The sequence below is a fragment of the Pseudophryne corroboree genome, unplaced genomic scaffold, assembly GCF_028390025.1.
Source record: "Pseudophryne corroboree isolate aPseCor3 unplaced genomic scaffold, aPseCor3.hap2 scaffold_475, whole genome shotgun sequence".
NCBI lineage: Eukaryota > Metazoa > Chordata > Amphibia > Anura > Myobatrachidae > Pseudophryne > Pseudophryne corroboree.
The window spans coordinates 246,126-262,283 of record NW_026970087.1 but is presented as its reverse complement, the minus strand read 5'-3'; the positions used below and the strand labels follow the sequence as shown (position 1 = coordinate 262,283).

The following is a 16,158-nucleotide window of genomic DNA, read 5'->3' as shown; positions in this document are numbered from 1 at the left end:
ACGAGTGTGCTTTCTTGTTAGCTTTAATGTAAGTTTATTTGCATAACAATGACAATAAATGTCTGTTTCTTTTCAAGCAGAACTTTCTTGACCATACTAATTGCTTGAAAGATCTGGGAGCACATGGAAAAGAGTACAAACCATGCTTATAGCAAGGGGAAGCCTGGTGAGAAATCTGCTTTCTTTCTTTCAAATTGGGTGCTCACTTTGAGCTGAATGAGGACTGCTGGCACGGCACTCAGGCGACAGGTGGAATCTTGGTCATGCTCTGGTTTCTCTTCAGAACGAACAAATCTTTCGCCTTTTACTAAAGATTTCCATGGAGAGGAGCAAAACTGAGTTTTATCTCAATTTTTGCATGCCCCGTCTTATTGGGGTTTCTTTTATCAGTTTAAAGATAGAACGAGTGTGCTTTAATGTAAGCTCATTTGCGTAGAAATGACAGTAAATGTTTGTTTCTTTTCAAACAGAACTTTCTTGACTATACTAATTGCTTGAAAGATCTGGGAGCACATGGAAAAGAGTACAAACCATGTTTATAGCAAGGGGAAGCCTGGTGAGAAATCTGCTTTCTTTCTTTCAAATTGGGTGCTCACTTTGAGCTGAATGAGGACTGCTGGCATGGCACTCAGGCGACAGGTAGAATCTTGGTCATGCTGTGGTTTCTCTTCAGAACGAACAAATCTTTCGCCTTTTACTAAAGATTTCCGTGGAGAGGAGCAAAACTGAGTTTTATCTCAATTTTTGCATGCCCCATCTTATTGGGGTTTTATTTTATTGGTTTAAAGATAGAACGAGTGTGCTTTAATGTAAGCTCATTTGCATAGAAATGACAGTAAATGTTTGTTTCTTTTCAAACAGAACTTTCTTGACCACACTAATTGTTTGAAAGATCTGGGAGCACATGGAAAAGAGTACAAACCATGTTTATAGCAAGGGGAAGCCTGGTGAGAAATCTGCTTTCTTTCATTCAAATTGGGTGCTCACTTTGAGCTGAATGAGAACTGCTGGCATGGCACTCAGGCGACAGGTGGAATCTTGGTCATGCTCTGGTTTCTCTTCAGAACTAACAAATATTTCGCCTTTTATTAAAGATTTCCGTGGAGAGGAGCAAAACTGAGTTTTATCTCAATTTTTGCATGCCCCATATTATTGGGGTTTCTTTTATCAGTTTAAAGACAGAACGAGTGTGCTTTCTTGTTAGCTTTAATGTAAGTTTATTTGCATAACAATGACAGTAAATGTTTGTTTCTTTTCAAACAGAACTTTCTTGACCATGCTACTTGCTTGAAAGATCTGGGAGCACATGGAAAACAGTACAAACCATGCAGTATCACAAGAGCCTTTATTTGATCTTTCATGAAGATAGAGCAGAATTGAGGACACGTCAACAATTTCTGCCGAAGGTGGTTCATCTTTCCACATGGTGCCTTTGGCCACTGACACCTTCGTTGAGTCAAAGTCTCTGGCTGTGGTCAGAACTTTGAAAATTTATGTCACCAGAACGGTTCAGATTAGGAAAACAGAGGCTCTGTTTGTCCTGTATGCTCCCAACATGATTGGGTGTCCTGCTTCCATGCAGACCATTATGCGCTGGATCTGTGGTAAGATTCAGCATGCTCATTCCACGGCAGGATTGCCGTTACTGAATTAGGTGAAGACCCATTCTACTAGAAAGGTGGGTTCATCCTGGGCAGCTGGTCGGGGAGTCTCGGCATTGCAACTTTGCCGAGCAGCTATTTAGTAAACACTTTTGCTAAGTTTTACAAGTTTGATACCTTGGCTGATGATAACCTCAAGTTGGGTCATTCGGTGCTGCAGAGTCGTACGCACTCTCCCACCCGTTCAAGAGCTTTGGTATAACCCCATGGTTCTTAATGTGACCCCAGCATCCTCTAGGTCGTATGAGAAAATAGGATTTTAATACCTACCGGTAAATCCTTTTCTCTTAGTACGTAGAGGATGCTGGGCACCCGTCCCAGTCCATACTGTGTCTGCAGTTATTACTTGTGGTTATACACATGTTGTGTTACGGTTCTGGTCAGCTTTTTGCTGCAATTGTTCATGCCGTTGGCTTGTGTTCTGTTGAATGCCACGTTCTGCGGCATGCTTAAGGTGTGAGCTGGTAAGATGCTCACCTTAGTTTAACAATAAATCCTTTCCTCGAAATGTCCGTCTCCCTGGGCACAGTTCCTATAACTGGAGTCTGGAGGAGGGGCATAGAGGGAGGAGCCAGTTCACACCCTTTGAAAGTCTTAAAGTGCCCATGTCTCTTGCGGATCCCGTCTATACCCCATGGTTCTTAATGTGACCCCAGCATCCTCTACGGACTAAGAGAAAAGGATGCCCTTGTGTACTATCCTGACTTCTCCTCCCGTCTGCTTACTTTGTGCCTTCCAACGCACAATGCGAACTACAGGTGGTGCTGCAGGGCCCACACCCTTTTACTTGCCTTACAGAGCAGCTCTGGAGCTGTTACAGTGCCCAGCTGCTGCAAGAAATCAGCATGAATGCTTCAGGGGATGGGGCATGGCCAACATGAGCCCCACACCAAAGGAGGGTGGGGGTGTTTAATGCGAACTAGGGGTCATCCAAGCACTGCAAAAGGCCGCCATGCCCTGCATGCCCCTTTTCTCTTTTTATATGCAGATGAGGGTTCCAGCCAACTTTGGCCCACTGCTTGGATGACATCACCGTATGCAAATCCGTCTGCTGCAGACCTTCCCCCAGGAATGCTTGTACTAGTTGTTGGATATGGTTTGATATTTGATGGTGCTTCAGTATTAGGCAGCCTTCCGCCCTCCCATGTTCATCTGAAAAGATGTGGTCTCCCTGCAGTTGTTGTCCCCAGACGAGAGTTCCCTTGTGCTTCCTCAGTTGAATCTCCTTAACTTGACGGGGGAGGGGCTGCCCGAGCTGCCACCCTCCCCAGCCCTATCCCAACTCATACTTATTTTACATATTAGATCTCTTGATCATGAAGATTGTTCTCACAGGGTGAGGTTCATCCATTATATTTTAAAATAGGAAGGTACAAATTACATATTTGAATTGCATCTATGTGCTGGATTCAAATGTCCCCCCCCCCCTTCCTTTCTCAATTGTGCCCGTCAGCAGCTATTCTAAGGTTGCTGCCAATGGGTGTGACACATTAATTTCTTCTGTGGGGTACACTGGACTCCACAAGGATTCACATTGGGGTGTAGAGTAGGATCTTGATCTGAGGCACCAACCGGCTCAAAGCTTTTGACTGTTCCCAAGAAGCTCAGTGCATTCTCCTCTATAACCCCGCTTCCATGAACAGGGAGCTCAGTTTGTAGTTGGTGCCTTCAGTAGCAGGCCAATTAACAGGGGCCTGCCTCAGGCAGCCTATTCTTAGCTATTAATTTTGACAAGAAAAGAAGAACTTGTTTTATGAGAATCTACAAGGGCTGCAGCAGGCTAGGTCTAATAGACATCTTTACTGCAGCTTCATCACTCCCAGCGGCGCTGTATACTCCCGTGCCCTGGTTGCTGGGTCACTGCAGCGGAGGCTCCGGTTTCATCCTAAGGTCAGTCACACACACACCACCCTTCCGGATCACGAGGCCGCTGATGAAGGGGAGCGAGGCCGTAGGGGGTGGGCCGTGTGCGCACTGCGGTGGACACTGATTACTGGGCAGCCGCTCCACTAGCCACCAGGTACAGTTAAGGAGCACAGGTCTGGGGGTTTTTCTCCTATATTAACCCAATTTTGTACTGCCCGCAGCGCATTGTGATAGGTAATAGGGCCTGATTCAGGTTGGATTGCAATCGCAATAAGCGATCCAACTGCAAAAATTGCTAAGAGCATACGCATGTGCCTGCATTTTCTGCGGCACCCCGCAGAGAATGTGATCGCCTCTGCCTGTCAATCGGGGCGGGGAAGGGGGGGAGAGGTGGGTCAGCAACACTCCATTTCCAAGTCAGGGATGGAGCGGTGCGGGGGCAAGGCTTCAAAATGGGGTCTGCAACGGAGGAGACACAGGGGGCGTGGTCACAGCGGCTGTATGACATCACATTCAGCCGCTGTGATCACAAAAATGGTGGCGGCTTCCTGCGCGCACATACAGTCTGCACCAGCAGGAGCCTACACCATTTTTTATGATCACGCTGAACTGCAGTGCGACTGCAATTACAGCATGGTCAAGAAGGGAGGCGTCATGCTGGGTGGCCATGCCCTGTCACTGTGCAGGAGCCAGCACCGCTCACACACTAGTCCCCGGGTGCAGCCCCCAACCCCCGGGACACCCGGAGCAACAAAATGTAGATTCAGGCCACCAGGCCACGCCCCTACCTATGAAACCATGCCTCCTTTTTACCATTGCGCTGCTTATCTGCGCGCACTGCATTACAATCTCCCTCGCCACCTCTCTGGGTGTCACCAGTGATAGTGACACCTCTGCCATGCTTGTAGCAGCTGGTCCTAAGATCTACGCCTCAAACCCTGAGTGTTTGCCCTTGTGACTTGTTGATCATCATAGCGAAGCAGATGCTTACAGAAAACTGCAGGGGCTTAGATTGAAAATAAAAAAATTGATGGGTATAAGGTAGAGAGGAGCGGGTTCGGTTCTCCGAGAACCGAATTCCCCACGAACTCCACATTGTTTACACTGGTCCGAGGCAGGCTCGGTTGTTCCCGCCTGACTCGGAAAACCTGAACAAGGGAAAATGTCATCATCCCGCTGTCGGATTCTCGCGAGATTCGGATTCCATATAAAGAGCTGCGCGTTGCTGCCATTTTTACTCGTGCATTGAAGAGAGAGCGGAGAGGACGTGGCTATGTTCTCTCAGTGGAAATCTCAATATCAGTGCTCAGTATCAGTGGTTACTTATTGCTGCTCAGTAATACTAGTAGTGTGTCTCTCCTGCTCAGTGTCAGTTCTCAGTAGTATCCTCATCAGTGCTCAGTATCACTGCTCATTGTCTTGTGCTGCATTGTGGTGCTCAGCATACTACAGTACATTACTAATAGTCCAGTGCTGCATCTTGCTGCTCAGTGTCAGTTCTAGTATCCTCATCAGTGCTCACTATCACTGCTCATTGCATTGTGGTGTTCTGTATACTACAATAACATAGTAATATAGTAACATAGTTTTTGAGGTTGAATAGAGGCAAATTGCCCATCGTGTTCAACCTGTTTTAAGTTGTGATGATTCTACATACTTGCTGAATAATGTTTTATGACTAGTTAGCTACTATAACTCATGTTACCCCCGGATTAACCATGTTGATATTTTAAGTATTATAACCTTGGATAGCTTTTTCATTCAGAAATGTATCCATTCCTTTTTTAAATCCAATTACAGAGTCCGCCATTACCACCTTCCCTGGCAGGGAATTCCACATCCTGATTGCCCTAACAGTGAAGAAACCTTTCCTCCATTGCGTTCTGAACTTTCCTCCAGTCGCAGCGAGTGACCACGTGTTCGTTTAATAAATAATTCCTCTGATAACTCTTTGTTATGTATCTTTACATATTTGAAGATATTAATAATATCTCCTCTTAGGCACCTCTTTTCTAGTGTATAAATATTCAGCCTAGTAAGTCTTTCCTTATAGTCCAGTACTTTTAGGCCTTTAATCAATTTAGTCTTCAGGATCTCTTACACTTCCATGAGCAGCAGAGTAGTGCAATGGAAGCATGCTGGGCCCATAACCCAGAGGTTGATTGGTCGAAACTATCCTCTGCTATGTGCATTTTTTTTTGTTAATTAAAGTAATCAAAAACTGGGATTGATATTTTTGCTCTTTTATTTTTACTTAAAGTACAATAACTTTTACCATTTTAATTTGTTTTAATAGTATATTGACAGTATTGTTTTCTTTCAAAAATCCAATTAATTTTCTTTACCCGATTATTAAAATGGTAATTGACAAAACAAACTACATTGTCACCAGAAGAGCAATGCAAAATGTACAAGTGATATATTAAAATCATCTTTCCAGCTTGAATTTCAATGATGCATTGGGGCAACGATTTTGTGAGAAACATCTTCACCCTTAAATAAAGATTTTCTTAATTCCTTACCTGTGTGCTAATTAGATATCACCTTGTTTTCACATTAAACAGACTTCCACATGCGAAAGCAGCAAGGATGCAGTGGCGTTAATGTTTCCTGGTGTCAACCTGTATTATTTCAGTAGACATTGAAATGAGGATGCATCTTGCTGCCTTTCCAATGAAGCAAGTTTAATTTAGTAATAGGTGAAAAACCATCCCTACAAAGGTGTTAATCAGAGACTTGGCTTTGTGGACACTTTTCAGAGAACAAATTTGTTAGTATAAAAATAAAGCCAGAAAATGAAGAGCTGTTTAATCACTCAATTGGATTTTTCTGCCAGCATATTTCTTTTTCTCTGCAACCCACTGCTAAATTGTGCTTCCTAGCTGTTTTTATAAAATCACTGAATCAAATCTAAACATCAGAGAAGGCCAGGTACCCTACACCATAACAGTGGGTTTGAAATTTTGACTTGTCTACTTAAAGATCACCAAAATCTGATAACAAGGTCAATTAAGTCCCTGGGTGGGATTGAACCACCAACCTTTTGGTTAATAGCCTTACACACTAACTGATTGCGCCACAGAGACACCTTGCAAAAGTCAATACTGACAAAGGCTAATAATCATTCATCTAGAACGTTTCCTAGAAAAACTTTAAAAAGTCAATAATCAAGATACACATTGGTACTTTCCCATGATGAGTGAGTGCTTCAGGATTTCTTGCACTTACATGGGCTATTAACCAAAAGGTTGGAGGTTCAATCCCACCCAGGGATGTAATTGACCTTGTCATCAGATTTTGGTGATCTTTAAGTAGACAAGTCAAAATTTCAAACCCCCTCTTATGGTGTAGGGTACCTGGCCTTCTCTGACGTAATCAGAGTTAGATTTAATTAAGTGATTTTATAAAAAACAGCTAGGAAGCACAATATCTCTCTTTTGCAAAGAGCTAGGCATTGGAAAATTCAGGGCTATAACGTGTAGATGAAGCACTAACAGGAGGCTTTAAAATTTTCATTCTAGTGTCTTTCGTTTGGGAGAAAAATGCAAAGGTACAATACAGCTTTTCCTTGCCGATATCTCTCTTTTGCAAAGAGATAGGCATTGGAAAATTCAGGGCTATACCGTGTAGATGAAGCACTAACAGGAGGCTTTTAAATTTTCATTCTAGTGTCCTTCGTTTGGGAGAAAAATGCAAAGGTACAATACAGCTTTTCCTTGCCGATATCTCTCTTTTGCAAAGAGATAGGCATTGGAAAATTCAGGGCTATAACGTGTAGATGAAGCACTAACAGGAGGCTTTAAAATTTTCATTTTAGTGTCTTTCGTTTGGGAGAAAAATGCAAAGGTACAATACAGTTTTTCCTTGCCGATATCTCTCTTTTGCAAAGAGATAGGCATTGGAAAATTCAGGGCTATAACGTGTAGATGAAGCACTAACAGGAGGCTTTAAAATTTTCATTCTAGTGTCTTTCGTTTGGGAGAAAAATGCAAAGGTACAATACAGCTTTTCCTTGCCAATATCTCTCTTTTGCAAAGAGCTAGGCATTGGAAAATTCAGGGCAATAACGTGTAGATGAAGCACTAACAGGAGGCTTTAAAATTTTCATTCTAGTGTCTTTCGTTTGGGAGAAAAATGCAAAAGTACAATGCAGCTTTTCCTTGCCGATATCTCTCTTTTGCAAAGAGATAGGCATTGGAAAATGCAGGGCTATAACGTGTAGATGAAGCACTAACAGGAGGCTTTAAAATGTTCATTCTAGTGTCTTTCGTTTGGGAGAAAAATGCAAAGGTACAATACAGCATTTCCTTGCCGATATCTCTCTTTTGCAAAGAGATAGGCATTGGAAAATTCAGGGCTATAACGTGTAGATGAAGCACTAACAGGAGGCTTTAAAATTTTCATTCTAGTGTCTTTCGTTTGGGAGAAAAATGCAAAGGTACAATACAGCTTTTCCTTGCCGATATCTCTCTTTTGCAAAGAGCTAGGCATTGGAAAATTCAGGGCTATACCGTGTAGATGAAGCACTAACAGGAGGCTTTTAAATTTTCATTCTAGTGTCTTTCGTTTGGGAGAAAAATGCAAAGGTACAATACAGCTTTTCCTTGCCAATATCTCTCTTTTGCAAAGAGCTAGGCATTGGAAAATTCAGGGCTATAACGTGTAGATGAAGCACTAACAGGAGGCTTTAAAATTTTCATTCTAGTGTCTTTCGTTTGGGAGAAAAATGCAAAAGTACAATACAGCTTTTCCTTGCCGATATCTCTCTTTTGCAAAGAGATAGGCATTGGAAAATTCAGGGCTATAACGTGTAGATGAAGCACTAATAGGAGGCTTTAAAATTTTCATTCTAGTGTCTTTCGTTTGGGAGAAAAAAGCAAAGGTACAATACAGCTTTTCCTTGCCGATATCTCTCTTTTGCAAAGAGATAGGCATTGGAAAATTCAGGGCTATAACGTGTAGATGAAGCACTAACAGGAGGCTTTAAAATTTTCATTCTAGTGTCTTTCGTTTGGGAGAAAAATGCAAAAGTACAATGCAGCTTTTCCTTGCCGATATCTCTCTTTTGCAAAGAGATAGGCATTGGAAAATGCAGGGCTATAACGTGTAGATGAAGCACTAACAGGAGGCTTTAAAATTTTCATTCTAGTGTCTTTCGTTTGGGAGAAAAATGCAAAGGTACAATACAGCATTTCCTTGCCGATATCTCTCTTTTGCAAAGAGATAGGCATTGGAAAATTCAGGGCTATAACGTGTAGATGAAGCACTAACAGGAGGCTTTAAAATTTTCATTCTAGTGTCTTTCGTTTGGGAGAAAAATGCAAAAGTACAATGCAGCTTTTCCTTGCCGATATCTCTCTTTTGCAAAGAGATAGGCATTGGAAAATTCAGGGCTATAACGTGTAGATGAAGCACTAATAGGAGGCTTTAAAATTTTCATTCTAGTGTCTTTCGTTTGGGAGAAAAAAACAAAGGTACAATCACAGCTTTTCCTTGCCGATATCTCTCTTTTGCAAAGAGATAGGCATTGGAAAATTCAGGGCTATAACGTGTAGATGAAGCACTAACAGGAGGCTTTAAAATTTTCATTCTAGTGTCTTTCGTTTGGGAGAAAAATGCAAAGGTACAATACAGCTTTTCCTTGCCGATATCTCTCTTTTGCAAAGAGCTAGGCATTGGAAAATTCAGGGCTATAACGTGTAGATGAAGCACTAACAGTAGGCTTTAAAATTTTCATTCTAGTGTCTTTCGTTTGGGAGAAAAATGCAAAGGTACAATACAGCTTTTCCTTGCCGATATCTCTCTTTTGCAAAGAAATAGGCATTGGAAAATTCAGGGCTATAACGTGTAGATGAAGCACTAACAGGAGGCTTTAAAATTTTCATTCTAGTGTCCTTCGTTTGGGAGAAAAATGCAAAGGTACAATACAGCTTTTCCTTGCCGATATCTCTCTTTTGCAAAGAGATAGGCATTGGAAAATTCAGGGCTATATCGTGTAGATGAAGCACTAACAGGAGGCTTTAAAATTTTCATTCTAGTGTCTTTCGTTTGGGAGAAAAATGCAAAGGTACAATACAGCTTTTCCTTGCCAATATCTCTCTTTTGCAAAGAGCTAGGCATTGGAAAATTCAGGGCTATAACGTGTAGATGAAGCACTAACAGGAGGCTTTAAAATTTTCATTCTAGTGTCTTTCGTTTGGGAGAAAAATGCAAAAGTACAATGCAGCTTTTCCTTGCCGATATCTCTCTTTTGCAAAGAGATAGGCATTGGAAAATGCAGGGCTATAACGTGTAGATGAAGCACTAACAGGAGGCTTTAAAATTTTCATTCTAGTGTCTTTCGTTTGGGAGAAAAATGCAAAGGTACAATACAGCATTTCCTTGCCGATATCTCTCTTTTGCAAAGAGATAGGCATTGGAAAATTCAGGGCTATAACGTGTAGATGAAGCACTAACAGGAGGCTTTAAAATTTTCATTCTAGTGTACTTCGTTTGGGAGAAAAATGCAAAGGTACAATACAGCTTTTCCTTGCCGATATCTCTCTTTTGCAAAGAGATAGGCATTGGAAAATTCAGGGCTATAACGTGTAGATGAAGCACTAATAGGAGGCTTTAAAATTTTCATTCTAGTGTCCTTCGTTTGGGAGAAAAATGTAAAGGTACAATACAGCTTTTCCTTGCCGATATCTCTCTTTTGCAAAGAGATAGGCATTGGAAAATTCAGGGCTATAACGTGTAGATGAAGCACTAACAGGAGGCTTTAAAATTTTCATTCTAGTGTCTTTCGTTTGGGAGAAAAATGCAAAGGTACAATACAGCTTTTCCTTGCCGATATCTCTCTTTTGCAAAGAGCTAGGCATTGGAAAATTCAGGGCTATAACGTGTAGATGAAGCACTAACAGGAGGCTTTAAAATTTTCATTCTAGTGTCTTTCGTTTGGGAGAAAAATGCAAAAGTACAATGCAGCTTTTCCTTGCCGATATCTCTCTTTTGCAAAGAGATAGGCATTGGAAAATTCAGGGCTATAACGTGTAGATGAAGCACTAATAGGAGGCTTTAAAATTTTCATTCTAGTGTCTTTCGTTTGGGAGAAAAAAGCAAAGGTACAATACAGCTTTTCCTTGCCGATATCTCTCTTTTGCAAAGAGATAGGCATTGGAAAATTCAGGGCTATAACGTGTAGATGAAGCACTAACAGGAGGCTTTAAAATTTTCATTCTAGTGTCTTTCGTTTGGGAGAAAAATGCAAAGGTACAATACAGTTTTTCCTTGCCGATATCTCTCTTTTGCAAAGAGATAGGCATTGGAAAATTCAGGGCTATAACGTGTAGATGAAGCACTAACAGGAGGCTTTAAAATTTTCATTCTAGTGTCTTTCGTTTGGGAGAAAAATGCAAAGGTACAATACAGCTTTTCCTTGCCAATATCTCTCTTTTGCAAAGAGCTAGGCATTGGAAAATTCAGGGCAATAACGTGTAGATGAAGCACTAACAGGAGGCTTTAAAATTTTCATTCTAGTGTCTTTCGTTTGGGAGAAAAATGCAAAAGTACAATGCAGCTTTTCCTTGCCGATATCTCTCTTTTGCAAAGAGATAGGCATTGGAAAATTCAGGGCTATAACGTGTAGATGAAGCACTAATAGGAGGCTTTAAAATTTTCATTCTAGTGTCTTTCGTTTGGGAGAAAAAAACAAAGGTACAATACAGCTTTTCCTTGCCGATATCTCTCTTTTGCAAAGAGATAGGCATTGGAAAATTCAGGGCTATAACGTGTAGATGAAGCACTAACAGGAGGCTTTAAAATTTTCATTCTAGTGTCTTTCGTTTGGGAGAAAAATGCAAAGGTACAATACAGCTTTTCCTTGCCGATATCTCTCTTTTGCAAAGAGCTAGGCATTGGAAAATTCAGGGCTATAACGTGTAGATGAAGCACTAACAGTAGGCTTTAAAATTTTCATTCTAGTGTCTTTCGTTTGGGAGAAAAATGCAAAGGTACAATACAGCTTTTCCTTGCCGATATCTCTCTTTTGCAAAGAAATAGGCATTGGAAAATTCAGGGCTATAACGTGTAGATGAAGCACTAACAGGAGGCTTTAAAATTTTCATTCTAGTGTCCTTCGTTTGGGAGAAAAATGCAAAGGTACAATACAGCTTTTCCTTGCCGATATCTCTCTTTTGCAAAGAGATAGGCATTGGAAAATTCAGGGCTATATCGTGTAGATGAAGCACTAACAGGAGGCTTTAAAATTTTCATTCTAGTGTCTTTCGTTTGGGAGAAAAATGCAAAGGTACAATACAGCTTTTCCTTGCCAATATCTCTCTTTTGCAAAGAACTAGGCATTGGAAAATTCAGGGCTATAACGTGTAGATGAAGCACTAACAGGAGGCTTTAAAATTTTCATTCTAGTGTCTTTCGTTTGGGAGAAAAATGCAAAAGTACAATGCAGCTTTTCCTTGCCGATATCTCTCTTTTGCAAAGAGATAGGCATTGGAAAATGCAGGGCTATAACGTGTAGATGAAGCACTAACAGGAGGCTTTAAAATTTTCATTCTAGTGTCTTTCGTTTGGGAGAAAAATGCAAAGGTACAATACAGCATTTCCTTGCCGATATCTCTCTTTTGCAAAGAGATAGGCATTGGAAAATTCAGGGCTATAACGTGTAGATGAAGCACTAACAGGAGGCTTTAAAATTTTCATTCTAGTGTACTTCGTTTGGGAGAAAAATGCAAAGGTACAATACAGCTTTTCCTTGCCGATATCTCTCTTTTGCAAAGAGATAGGCATTGGAAAATTCAGGGCTATAACGTGTAGATGAAGCACTAATAGGAGGCTTTAAAATTTTCATTCTAGTGTCCTTCGTTTGGGAGAAAAATGCAAAGGTACAATACAGCTTTTCCTTGCCGATATCTCTCTTTTGCAAAGAGATAGGCATTGGAAAATTCAGGGCTATAACGTGTAGATGAAGCACTAACAGGAGGCTTTAAAATTTTCATTCTAGTGTCTTTCGTTTGGGAGAAAAATGCAAAGGTACAATACAGCTTTTCCTTGCCGATATCTCTCTTTTGCAAAGAGATAGGCATTGGAAAATTCAGGGCTATTACGTGTAGATGAAGCACTAACAGGAGGCTTTAAAATTTTCATTCTAGTGTCTTTCGTTTGGGAGAAAAATGCAAAGGTACAATACAGCTTTTCCTTGCCAATATCTCTCTTTTGCAAAGAGCTAGGCATTGGAAAATTCAGGGCTATAACGTGTAGATGAAGCACTAACAGGAGGCTTTAAAATTTTCATTCTAGTGTCTTTCGTTTGGGAGAAAAATGCAAAAGTACAATGCAGCTTTTCCTTGCCGATATCTCTCTTTTGCAAAGAGATAGGCATTGGAAAATGCAGGGCTATAACGTGTAGATGAAGCACTAACAGGAGGCTTTAAAATTTTCATTCTAGTGTCTTTCGTTTGGGAGAAAAATGCAAAGGTACAATACAGCATTTCCTTGCCGATATCTCTCTTTTGCAAAGAGATAGGCATTGGAAAATTCAGGGCTATAACGTGTAGATGAAGCACTAACAGGAGGCTTTAAAATTTTCATTCTAGTGTACTTCGTTTGGGAGAAAAATGCAAAGGTACAATACAGCTTTTCCTTGCCGATATCTCTCTTTTGCAAAGAGATAGGCATTGGAAAATTCAGGGCTATAACGTGTAGATGAAGCACTAATAGGAGGCTTTAAAATTTTCATTCTAGTGTCCTTCGTTTGGGAGAAAAATGCAAAGGTACAATACAGCTTTTCCTTGCCGATATCTCTCTTTTGCAAAGAGATAGGCATTGGAAAATTCAGGGCTATAACGTGTAGATGAAGCACTAACAGGAGGCTTTAAAATTTTCATTCTAGTGTCTTTCGTTTGGGAGAAAAATGCAAAGGTACAATACAGCTTTTCCTTGCCGATATCTCTCTTTTGCAAAGAGCTAGGCATTGGAAAATTCAGGGCTATAACGTGTAGATGAAGCACTAACAGGAGGCTTTAAAATTTTCATTCTAGTGTCTTTCGTTTGGGAGAAAAATGCAAAGGTACAATACAGCTTTTCCTTGCCGATATCTCTCTTTTGCAAAGAGATAGGCATTGGAAAATTCAGGGCTATAACGTGTAGATGAAGCACTAACAGTAGGCTTTAACATTTTCATTCTAGTGTCTTTCGTTTGGGAGAAAAATGCAAAGGTACAATACAGCTTTTCCTTGCCGATATCTCTCTTTTGCAAAGAGATAGGCATTGGAAAATGCAGGGCTATAACGTGTAGATGAAGCACTAACAGGAGGCTTTACAATTTTCATTCTAGTGTCTTTCGTTTGGGAGAAAAATGCAAAGGTACAATACAGCATTTCCTTGCCGATATCTCTCTTTTGCAAAGAGATAGGCATTGGAAAATTCAGGGCTATTACGTGTAGATGAAGCACTAACAGGAGGCTTTAAAATTTTCATTCTAGTGTCCTTCGTTTGGGAGAAAAATGCAAAGGTACAATACAGCTTTTCCTTGCCGATATCTCTCTTTTGCAAAGAGATAGGCATTGGAAAATTCAGGGCTATAACGTGTAGATGAAGCACTAACAGGAGGCTTTAAAATTTTCATTCTAGTGTCTTTCGTTTGGGAGAAAAATGCAAAGGTACAATACAGCTTTTCCTTGTCGATATCTCTCTTTTGCAAAGAGCTAGGCATTGGAAAATTCAGGGCTATAACGTGTAGATGAAGCACTAACAGGAGGCTTTAAAATTTTCATTCTAGTGTCTTTCGTTTGGGAGAAAAATGCAAAGGTACAATACAGCTTTTCCTTGCCGATATCTCTCTTTTGCAAAGAGATAGGCATTGGAAAATTCAGGGCTATAACGTGTAGATGAAGCACTAACAGTAGGCTTTAACATTTTCATTCTAGTGTCTTTCGTTTGGGAGAAAAATGCAAAGGTACAATACAGCTTTTCCTTGCCGATATCTCTCTTTTGCAAAGAGATAGGCATTGGAAAATGCAGGGCTATAACGTGTAGATGAAGCACTAACAGGAGGCTTTACAATTTTCATTCTAGTGTCTTTCGTTTGGGAGAAAAATGCAAAAGTACAATGCAACTTTTCCTTGCCGATATCTCTCTTTTGCAAAGAGATAGGCATTGGAAAATGCAGGGCTATAACGTGTAGATGAAGCACTAACAGGAGGCTTTAAAATTTTCATTCTAGTGTCTTTCGTTTGGGAGAAAAATGCAAAGGTACAATACAGCATTTCCTTGCCGATATCTCTCTTTTGCAAAGAGATAGGCATTGGAAAATTCAGGGCTATTACGTGTAGATGAAGCACTAACAGGAGGCTTTAAAATTTTCATTCTAGTGTCCTTCGTTTGGGAGAAAAATGCAAAGGTACAATACAGCTTTTCCTTGCCGATATCTCTCTTTTGCAAAGAGATAGGCATTGGAAAATTCAGGGCTATAACGTGTAGATGAAGCACTAACAGGAGGCTTTAAAATTTTCATTCTAGTGTCTTTCGTTTGGGAGAAAAATGCAAAGGTACAATACAGCTTTTCCTTGTCGATATCTCTCTTTTGCAAAGAGCTAGGCATTGGAAAATTCAGGGCTATGACGTGTAGATGAAGCACTAACAGTAGGATTTAAAATTTTCATTCTAGTGTCTTTCGTTTGGGAGAAAAATGCAAAGGTACAATACAGCTTTTCCTTGCCGATATCTCTCTTTTGCAAAGAGATAGGCATTGGAAAATTCAGGGCTATAACGTGTAGATGAAGCACTAACAGGAGGCTTTAAAATTTTCATTCTAGTGTCTTTCGTTTGGGAGAAAAATGCAAAGGTACAATACAGTTTTTCCTTGCCGATATCTCTCTTTTGCAAAGAGATAGGCATTGGAAAATTCAGGGCTATAACGTGTAGATGAAGCACTAATAGGAGGCTTTAAAATTTTCATTCTAGTGTCCTTCGTTTGGGAGAAAAATGCAAAGGTACAATACAGCTTTTCCTTGCCGATATCTCTCTTTTGCAAAGAGATAGGCATTGGAAAATTCAGGGCTATAACGTGTAGATGAAGCACTAACAGGAGGCTTTAAAATTTTCATTCTAGTGTCTTTCGTTTGGGAGAAAAATGCAAAGGTACAATACAGCTTTTCCTTGCCGATATCTCTCTTTTGCAAAGAGCTAGGCATTGGAAAATTCAGGGCTATAACGTGTAGATGAAGCACTAACAGTAGGCTTTAACATTTTCATTCTAGTGTCTTTCGTTTGGGAGAAAAATGCAAAGGCACAATACAGCTTTTCCTTGCCGATATCTCTCTTTTGCAAAGAGATAGGCATTGGAAAATTCAGGGCTATAACGTGTAGATGAAGCACTAACAGGAGGCTTTAAAATTTTCATTCTAGTGTCTTTCGTTTGGGAGAAAAATGCAAAAGTACAATGCAGCTTTTCCTTGCCGATATCTCTCTTTTGCAAAGAGATAGGCATTGGAAAATGCAGGGCTATAACGTGTAGATGAAGCACTAACAGGAGGCTTTAAAATTTTCATTCTAGTGTCTTTCGTTTGGGAAAAATGCAAAAGTACAATACACTTTTCCTTGCCGATATCTCTCTTTTGCAAAGAGATAGGCATTG

The 16,158-nt window shown here is 40.5% G+C and overlaps 3 non-coding genes across 3 annotated transcripts; all 3 read left to right on the top strand.

Annotated features, from left to right (window-relative positions):
• Window positions 1-263: 263 nt before the first annotated feature.
• Window positions 264-379, top strand: LOC135028411 (U5 spliceosomal RNA). The gene has a single exon (XR_010224722.1). It is a non-coding gene; the product is annotated as a U5 spliceosomal RNA (small nuclear RNA).
• A 274-nt stretch (window positions 380-653) lies between these two features.
• On the top strand, window positions 654-769 carry LOC135028408 (U5 spliceosomal RNA). Its single transcript, XR_010224719.1, has one exon. It is a non-coding gene; the product is annotated as a U5 spliceosomal RNA (small nuclear RNA).
• A 275-nt stretch (window positions 770-1,044) lies between these two features.
• On the top strand, window positions 1,045-1,160 carry LOC135028416 (U5 spliceosomal RNA). Its single transcript, XR_010224727.1, has one exon. It is a non-coding gene; the product is annotated as a U5 spliceosomal RNA (small nuclear RNA).
• Window positions 1,161-16,158: the final 14,998 nt, after the last annotated feature.